The 7800-nt window shown below is 37.9% G+C and overlaps 1 non-coding gene across 1 annotated transcript; it reads right to left on the bottom strand.

The window, feature by feature from the left end:
* Positions 1-4362: 4362 nt before the first annotated feature.
* On the bottom strand, positions 4363-4469 carry LOC122062667. The gene has a single exon (XR_006135053.1). It is a non-coding gene; the product is annotated as a small nucleolar RNA R71 (small nucleolar RNA).
* Positions 4470-7800: the final 3331 nt, after the last annotated feature.

The following is a 7800-nucleotide window of genomic DNA, read 5'->3' as shown; positions in this document are numbered from 1 at the left end:
TAGGTAATTAATTTGGAACTGACCAATGCCATTGAGAGGTAAAAATTGGTAGCACCCTAGAAGATGAAGAAACAGAACAGATGATCAGCCTCTTGAAGGAATTTGTAAAAAATATTTGCCTGGTTGTATGAAGATATGCCTAGAATTTACCCCAACATTGTACAACATCATTTGCCAACTTACCCTAGGGCAAGGTCCATCAAGCAGAAGCTCAGAAGGATGCATCCTGAATGGAGTGAGAAGACCAGAGAAGAAGTTATAAAACAGTGGAATGCTGGGGTCTTACAAGTGGTGAAGTACCATCGATGGTTGGCCAACATCGTACCAGTTCCAAAGAAAGATGGAAGGATACGTACGTGTGTGGATTTTTGAGACCTTAATAAAGTGAGTCCGAAAGATGATTTTCTATTACCTCATATTGATGTATTGGTCGACAACACCGCAGGGTACGCCTTGCTATCATTTATAGATAGATTCTCAGATTATAATCGAGTATGCACCCAGAGGATTGTGAAAAGATAGCCTTCACTACTCTATGGGGTACTTATTTTTATAAGGTCATGCCCTTCGAATTGAAGAATGTCAGGGCAACTTATCAAAGAGCAGCTACAACTATCCTATATGACATGATACACATGAATGTGGAGGTCTAGATGGATGATATGATTGTGAAGTCAAGAGATTGACCGGGGCACATTTCTGCATTGAGACATTTCTTCGAAAGGATCAAGAAGTATCAGCTAAGGTTGAACCCCCAGAAGTGTGTGTTCGGAGCAACAACAAGAAAGTTATTGGGTTTCTTGGTGAGCGAAAGAGCCATTGAGGACGACCCCATCAAGATCAAGGCAATCCAAGAAATGCCCACACCTTACAAGGAGAAGCAGATATAAGGATTCTTGGGTCACATCCAGTATATCAGTAGGTTCATAGCCCAGCTGACTATGACCTGTGAGCTGATCTTCAAGTTGCTAAAGAATGGTCAGCCCACAAAATGGAATGATCAATGCCAACAAGCTTTTGACAAGATAAAAGAATATCTTATGAACCCGCCATTGTTGACATTGCCGGTGGAAGGAGTACCGTTGTTGCTATACTTATCAGTTGGAGAAAGTTTAATGGGTTCTTTGCTAGCTCAGAAAGAAATAGAGAAGGGGGCAGAGCATGCCATATACTACCTTAGCAAGAAATTCTTGGAATATGAGACATGGTACACATCTTTGGAGAGAGCCTGTGTTGCATTAATATGGGCCACCAAGAGGTTGCGACACTACATGATAGCATATCCTTTACGATTGATCTCAAGGATGGATCCAATCAAATACCTCTTCGAGAAACCAACTCTCACAGGAAGAATGGCTTGATGGATGCTATTGTTATCAGAATTTGACATCACTTATGTCGCTCAGAAAGCTATCAAGGGGCAGGCTACAGCCGATCATTTGGCTACCTACCCAACAGAAGATGGAAGAGACTTAGATGATGCTTTTCCAGATGAAGATATTTCAACAATTAAAGAAGAAGACGCATCCAATGAATGGCCATTATTCTTTGATGGAGTAGCTAATCAAAAGGGGTGTGATGCAGGAATTTTTCTTGTCACTCCAAACAGCCTTTACTTACCTTCATCATTTCGCCTTGATTTCCCTTATACCAACAACATTGCTGAATATGAAGCTTGTGCGTTGGGACTTGAGATAGCCCTAATCATTGGAGTAAAAAGAATCAAGGTGTATAGGAACTTAGTCATTGTCATGTGTCAGACACAAGGAAAGTGGAAGACCAGAGATGAAAAGCTGAAGCCGTACCAAGAATATTTGGAAGAGGTGATTGGACATTTTGAGAATATCTCATTTGAATACTTCCAAAGAGATAACAACCGGTTTGTTGATGCCCTTGCAACCCTAGCTTTAATGGTAGAATGCAATCCGATGGCCAAAATCCAACCATTCTTAGTGGAACAAAGTAGCAAGCCCATTGATGAGCACAATAATGTGTGAAATCTTAGGGATATAAGTGTATATTTTGCCCCACTTTGGATAGTACTATAATTTTTCTTATTTTTTTTTAGTTTCCAAGTCTACAAGAGAAAGTGCTTAAAGTGAATCAAGAACTAGTCCAAAGGTGGGACCCACTCATTGGTACCACATCCTCTCTCCTACAAAATCCTGAAGATTATTTTCTCTCCTTGCCACCTCACAAGATCTTGATTTAATCAAGATTGCAAGATATTGGTGAATATTGTAAGGAAAGAATAGAATTTGTTAATTATGGAAACAGATTCTCTCTTTCCTCACACAATATCTCAGAGAATGAGGATTTTTACCAATATTTAATTTTATTTTATTTTCTTTCTTTTCTTAAAGAAGACTTGTAGAAGGAAGGAGGCAAGAAAAAAACCTTATAAAAGCCCCTTCCTCCCCCCTCCTATTTTATTATCCCCCTTAGTTTATTTTCTAGTTTATGCTTAGTTTTCTTCTCTCTCTCTCCCTCTCTCACTCTTTAGTTTTAGCTCTTCTCTATTTTTGCTTCAATCACTTTTGTAATAGTTTTTTATGTCAATTAATGCAAGCACTCTTTTATTCTTATTCAACGTTTTATTTTTATGATTTATGCAATTGAGTTATAATTTTTAAAGTTATAGTTCTAGGCTTGGATCTAGGTGACAAGATCACGAGCCGTGGAACATCTTTTTTTTTACGAGCCGTGGAACATCTTTTTTTTTCGAGTTCAATTTTTTTTTTTTAAGATTTGTTTTCTCTAGTACTAGAAATTTCAGATTTGGTTTATTCCAGATCTGGTTTTTAGTATTGGTAGTATCTCAAATCACCTAAGCTTTCAAGTTCAAACATTGATTCAAGTACGTAGGCTCCTTCAGTAGTCTTCTCTCCCCCCTCTCATTCCCTCTTCTGACTACCCTTTCTTTCTTAATTTAGGATTTTAATTTCAATCGTTACATTATTGCTATCCCTTTCCCTCAAGGTTCATGGCTAGTGTATGTGTTGGCTTTACCCCTCCTAGCCATAGAACCATCAATTTATTGTTTTTATTTTAATTATCTCCATTTCTCTAAAGCCAAGTAGAGTAACTCTTGTAAGAGTGACTTTTTGGTCAATTAGGGAATCTCATATTATGATACATTCCTCGGGGTAAGTAGAGAAACCTACTTGTGAGTCTCTCTCTCTAGCTTTCTCCCTTTTTACTTTATTTTTATTTCAGTATTTTTTTGTTTTATTTATTTTTTTTAAGTTACGTGGGTTATTTATTTTTAATTATTTATTTATTTAATTTTTTAATTGTGTGACTTGCGTTTTCAAATTCTTAGATGACGAATGGTTAGGACATTATTTTAGATACATATGTTTAGGACGGTAATTAGAATTGGATCACAACCATTAATCGGTTCACTTTCGCATTATTAAAAGAAGTAAAAAAATAAAGTGGTTGTTCTCCCTGTGTTCGACCCGTAGCTACACTGATCCGTACGCTTGCGGTTACATTTTAAATCCTAACAAGTTTTTGGCACCGTTTCCAGGGAGATAGTTTCATGTTATTTTTCACTTTCTTTTGGTAAATCGAAGTGCTTTGTTTGCTTTGTTTTATTTTTCCTTTTCTATTATTGAATTTCTGAGAAGAACAACTTACAATAATAGTTGTATCGGTGGAGGTCACCATGCTTCACAGTATGATAAAGACAGGTTCTGCCCTGTAGCAGTACCTCAGGAATTGACTTGAGCAACCCTGGATCCCTGCCGGTAAGCTCCTAAAAATCCAAAAAAAAAAAATCCAAAAAAATCAAAAAAATCATAAAAGAAAAAATGTTTTGCTATCCATTCTTTTGTGCTTGTCTTACTCTAGTTGTGGGTAGTTTTCTGTTGTATGAGTGATAGGTGGGTACGTAATACTAAGAATCGGTTAGAAGGAAGAGATCCAACAAGTAGTGACCCTATACATTTGCTCTCTTTAAAATCCTTCAATATGGGAGACAAACAGCAAAACCCTTCACCTAAATCTCTGGAAGATAGGTTCTACCCTGCTAGAATAGCCCAACCTTCTTGCATAGTTCTACCAAAAGCCCAGGGCAATAATTTTGAACTCAAATCTCAATACATCACTATGTTGCCCCACTTCCATGGGTTGACCTCTGAGGATGCATACCTATTTCTAAGGGAATTTGAAGAGGTATGTGTTCTAATTAAGATCCAACAGCTTTCTGATGATGCTATGAAGCTTAGGTTTATCACTTTTGTATTGAAAGACCAAGCTAAGAAGTGGTTGCATGGGTTATCCACAAATTCCATAACCTCATGGGAACAGTTCACAGTTGTCTTCCTTAAGAAGTTTTTCCCAACTCACAAGACCAATAAGCTTAGAAGTGATATCCTTCAGTTTAGGCAAAAGCCTAGTGAGTCATTTTCCAAACTTATGGAGAGATTCAAGGATCTACTCCAAGAATGTCCTCACCATGGCCTAGACCTATGCATTTATGTCAAATAATTTATGAGGGTATTGATTACCCAACTAAACAAATAATAGAGTCTATGTGCCCTGAGGGATTCACATCCTTTACAGATGAAGGAAAGGCATGGGAATTCTTACTTGACTTAGCTAACAAAATCCGTGAGTGGGAATCAACCCAAGAGAGTGAAAGAACCATAGGAGGAAAAGGATATTTTGTGGATGGAATAGTAGCTAAGGAAGCCCATTTGGATAGCCTAATCAAGAGAATTGAGGCTATTGTTCCTAGAGAGCCACCATCAGTCAATTTGGTTAAGATTTGTGCTTGGTACCAGTCCCCTGGACATCTCCTAGAAGAATGCCCCAACACCTCTAGGGGCACTTCTAATGATAGTGTTAATGCCTTATACCAGAATAATCCATATAGTAATACCTACAATCCAGGATGGAGAAATCACCCAAATTTCTCTTGGAATATGGGCAACCAAGCAGGGCCTTCCAATTTTCATAATCAAGGTCAACCTGGACTCCAAAGGCCTCCCTTTGCACAACAATCTTTTTCCCAAAATACTTTTCCTAGGTTAAATGTAGGACCTCAGGCTAGTTTTCCTAGGGCCCCTCTCCTATCATCTTATCAACAATCCCCTGGGTTTACCAACACTGGAGAGGCAAGTAGAATAAGTGACTTAGAAAAAAATATGACCCTCCTCATGATAAGCCATCAAAATCTTACGAGAGAACTCACTCAAGTTGTCTCAATTATGCGTGAGAGGGAGAAATGAACTTTAGCCAGTCAACCAGAGCCTGACCCTAGGCTCATCAGCCTGTTAGCTCACAAACATCAACTAATGCACCATTGAATATAGCAGAAGGTCAGACCCAACAAGGGCCCTCTAACCAGTGTAATATTGTTTATGCCCTTAGGAGTGGTAGAGAGTACCAACAGAGCGTTCCTAAATCTTCCTCATCTATTACTCATGTTAACTCTCCTTCAGTTGAGGATACAAGTGTGCCTCTTGTTTCAGGTTCGTCTGATGAACCTAAATATTTTTCTGAAACTAAAGATGATTTAGTTGAGGAAACAAAAAATGATTCTTTTGGACAAGGGAAAATCCCTAACAGTCTTTGTGTTCATCCTGTCCCATTTCCTAATCGCTTGGTAAACAAAAGAAAGACTGCTTCCATGGACAAAATTTTAGAAGTCTTCAAAAAGGTAGAAGTGAATATCCCCCTTTTGGATGCCATATCCCAGATCCCTGCCTATGCAAAGGTACTGAAAGATTTGTATACTCACAAACGTATCACTAGTGTGCCCAAAAAGGCATTCTTGGCAGGTAACATTAGTTCCATAATTACTCAGCCTATGGCAGCCAAGTATAAGGATCCAGGGAGCCCTACCATATCTTGTGTCATAGGCAACACCTATATTGAGTATGCCTTACTTGACCTTGGCGCAAATATGAATCCTTTATCTTACCATGTGTACAAGCAACTTGGATTAGGAGAATTGAAAGCCACTGGAACTACTCTTCAGTTGGTAGATAGGTCTATTAAAATTCCTAAAGGGATGGTTGAGGATGTCTTACTAAAGGTGGGGGAATTTATTTTCCCTGTTGATTTCATTGTGTTAAATACCAAGCCCTTCTTAACAAAGGATGAGATCCCAATAATTCTAGGAAAACCACTCTTGGCTACCAATAATGCATTAATCAACTGCTGGAATGGTTTCCTAAGATTATCTTTTGGTAACCAAATTATTGAGTTTAACATGTTTAGGATAGGCAAGCAACCACATATAGAAGAAGAGATTAATATGATTAAGGATTTTCTAGATTTTTCTGATGATTTAATTACCAATTTTGATATTAATTTTGATTCAGAATTCCAAGAGTGTATGGATAATGATAGTGAAAATTTATTTTCTAAAGTCTTGAGTCTTTACACACCTGTGGAGCCCTTAGGACCCATTTCCAATTCCATTCCCAAACCTTCCATAGTTGAGCCCCCTAAGCTAGATCTTAAGGAGTTACCATCTAATTTGAGGTATGTTTTCCTAGGGCTTGACCAGACTCTTCCCATAATAATTTCTTCAAATTTGACTTCTAGCCAGGAAGAGGAGTTACTTAAAGTGTTAAAAGATAATAAGGAAGCCCTAGGTTGGACCATGGTTGATATCAAGGTATAAGCCCTTCTATTGTGCAACATTATATACATCTTTTAGAGGATTCCAAACCATCCACGGAACCCCAAAGAAGAGCTAACCCAGTGATGATGGAAGCTATTAAGAAAGAGATCCTAAAGTGCTTGGATCATGGAATAATTTATCCTATTTCTGACAGCCAATGGGTAAGCCTAGTTCACGTTGTGCCTAAGAAGTTTGCTGTGACTGTGGTTCCCAATGCCAATAATGAATTAATTCCAACCCGTGTCCAATCTGGGTGGAGAGTGTGCATAGACTATAGGAAACTTAATGTGGCAACCTAAAAAGACCACTTCCCATTGCCATTCATTGACCAGATGTTAGAGAGGTTAGCTGGACATGAATACTATTATTTTCTTGATGGACATTCTGGCTATAATCAGATCCCAATTGCTTTAGAGGACCAACATAAGACCACTTTTACATGCCTATATGGAACATTTTCTTACAGGCATATGCCCTTTGGGCTTTGCAATGCCCTTGCTACGTTCTAATAATACATGATGAGCATATTTTTTGACTTAGTCGAAAAATTCTTAGAAGTATTTATGGATGACTTTTCAATTCATGGGAATTCCTATTCTGAATGTCTTCATCATCTTTCTCTAGTTTTGAAAAGGTGCATATCTAAGAATTTGATTTTGAATTGGGAGAAATGCCATTTCATGGTTAAATCTGGTATTGTTTCAGGCCATGTAATATCCAAGGAGGGAATTAAGGTAGATAGAGCCAAGGTGGATTTAATTGATAATTTACCACCTCCTCAATCTGTTAAGGACATCTGATCTTTTCTAAGGCATGCGGGCTTCTATATAAGGTTTATTAAGAACTTTAGTTAGTTAGCCCGACCTCTCACTTCATTACTTGCCAAAGATCAAACTTTTGAGTTTTCTAAAGAGTGTCTAGAATCCTTCAAACAACTTAAGAAGGAGTTGACCAATGCACCCATTGTTCAACCATCTATTTGGACTGAACCTTTTGAGCTAATGTGTGATACTTCGGATTTTGTCATAGGAGTAGTTTTAGGTCAAAGGATTAATAAGTTGCCCACTGTCATTTATTATGCTAGTAGGACCTTAAATGATGCACAACTCAATTATACAACCACTGAAAAAGAATTTTTAGCGGTTGTGTTTGCATTGAAA

This window comes from Macadamia integrifolia, unplaced genomic scaffold (assembly GCF_013358625.1).
Source record: "Macadamia integrifolia cultivar HAES 741 unplaced genomic scaffold, SCU_Mint_v3 scaffold1081, whole genome shotgun sequence".
Classification (NCBI taxonomy): Eukaryota; Viridiplantae; Streptophyta; class Magnoliopsida; order Proteales; family Proteaceae; genus Macadamia; species Macadamia integrifolia.
This window is presented reverse-complemented; position numbering and strand designations above follow the sequence as displayed.